The sequence below is a fragment of the Echinops telfairi genome, unplaced genomic scaffold, assembly GCF_000313985.2.
Source record: "Echinops telfairi isolate 266 unplaced genomic scaffold, ASM31398v2 ScPeMD7_3533;HRSCAF=4204_0, whole genome shotgun sequence".
NCBI lineage: Eukaryota > Metazoa > Chordata > Mammalia > Afrosoricida > Tenrecidae > Echinops > Echinops telfairi.
In genome coordinates this window covers 30,330,634-30,332,854 of record NW_022107431.1, presented here as the reverse complement: position 1 = coordinate 30,332,854, position 2,221 = coordinate 30,330,634, and positions in this window count along the sequence as shown.

Genomic DNA, 2,221 nt, shown 5'->3' with positions numbered 1-2,221 from the left:
TTCATAGCTATTTTTTCTTACTTTGAGTCATGCGTGCCCCACCAGCAAATGAAAATCCCAAAGGCACCATTTCCAGAAAGCTTTGCCCAATGTGCATGCATCACCATGGTCAACTCCACTCCAAGAAAGCATCTGCTCCGTAGTCATATTGCCCTCCATCGTGAGGGGCCCATCCTTCAGCACGATCTCTGACATTGTGCTGTTTCCATCCATCAGGTCTTTCATTTCTAACCATGTTTCAAAGCTATGCATAAGGTTTTCAGCAGTTCCTTCCTTCGAAGTAGGGAGCTCAGTCCTTCTTCATTGTCTTAGTCTGGAAGCTCCATGGAAACCTGCTCATTTTCCATGACCCTGTTGGTGTTTGAAATACCAGTAACAGCTTCCAGCATCACAGCAACACACAAGCCACCACAGTATGACAAACTAACATGTGGTGGACACTTTAATTTGCTCTTCTTCACTTCTAATGTGGTATAAACAATATGACGCTTCTTAAGTTTTGTATAATGACCAAATGGAATAGCCTACATTCTTTGATAATGAAAGGAAATGAAACATAACAGAAACATCTTCACCTTATTGTTATACTCCCATTCTTACAAGGAAAACCTACTGCCGTTAGGTCAACTCTGACTCATCATGATGTTCTATAGGGTTCTGAAGCTGTTAATCTTTATAGGAGTAAATCGCCCAATGCATAAGTCACAGTCCTACCAAAGGCTTAGCTGTTTACTATGAAGATTACTCAACCAACCGTAAATTCAGATAAGATGTCAAATTATTACAAAATAACTTCATACGTTTAATTAGTATGTCTCTGTGTGTGCACTGATATTTAAATGGTTTTATAAAAGTAAACTCTTTATTGAACTACAATACTCATTTGAAAATTAGCCAATTTGTAAGTGAACAGCTTGATGAGTTTTCACAGTGAATACACCTATGTAAATACCACCTAGATTAATAAAAAGAAGGCTTTGTTCCCTAGAAGCTTGACTTGTCCTTCTATCAGTAACACTCCCCTACAAAGATTTACCCCTTTAACTTCTATCACCAAGCATCTTTTTGTATTCTATAAGGGTGGAGTCTTTTATGGAAGTTATACTCTTTTACTCATGCCTTTTTACTATTGTTGTTCAATATTATATTTGTGAGATTCATCCATGCTGTTGCACACAACAGTATTTAATTTCCTTATATTATTCTACATATGCATTTAACTGTTGATTGACATTTAGGTTGCTTCTAATTTTAGACTACTATGCATAATGCATCTATGAACATTCTTGTACATTTTGGCACACATACATGTACATCTGTTGGGTATATATGAGAGAGGAATTTCTAAGTCAAAAAGTAAGACAATTAGGTTGTCTTTTTCCTTCCTGTTCTTTGGAATAGAGATATATACATATATCTGTGTGTGCATATGTATGGATAAGTATTTGCATGTGTTCTTGATAAGAGTCCTTTGTTGTAGATATACATTAAAAATACCTTATCATGCTATACTACTTACTGTTTTAGTCATCGAATGATAACTTTTGAAAAATGAGAGTTCATAATTTTAATGAAGTCCAATTTATCAGTCTTTGTTTTCCTAAGTGCTATTTATACCACGCTTACGAAATCTTTGTCCAACTCGAGACTGTAGAGCTGTTCTCCATGTAAAAGCTTTATTATTTTGCCTTCAATTGTGAAATTTAAATTTATAACCACTCTAGAATTGATTATTGTCTACAGAGTCTTTTTGAGGTTATTCCCCTCATACAGGTATATATAATTGACTCAGCATCAATTTTTGAAATGACTCTTTTTCTTCCATACTCTCTTGAAGTGGCACCACTGCCACAATTTAGGTGTGCTTTATTACTGTCTATTCTGATTTATTGGTATCATGTCTATCCTTGTACCAACACTGCATTGCCATTGTCTTAACAGGGGAGGCTTTATAATTAGTCTTAATATCTAGTACCTGAAATTCTCCTACATCTCCCTTCTGCAAGATTATCTTGGTTATTCTTGGTACTTTATATTTCATATAAAGTTTAGAACTAGCTTGTTGATTTATACACAGTTACAAGATTCCATTGAGATTTTGATTAAATTTTTGTTAAATATACAAATCAACTTGGGGAAAATTGAATATTATAATTTCCAAGCATGTTCTTCCTCTCTATTTATTTAGTACTTCTAAGTTTTTCTCTCTCTCTTTTTTTTT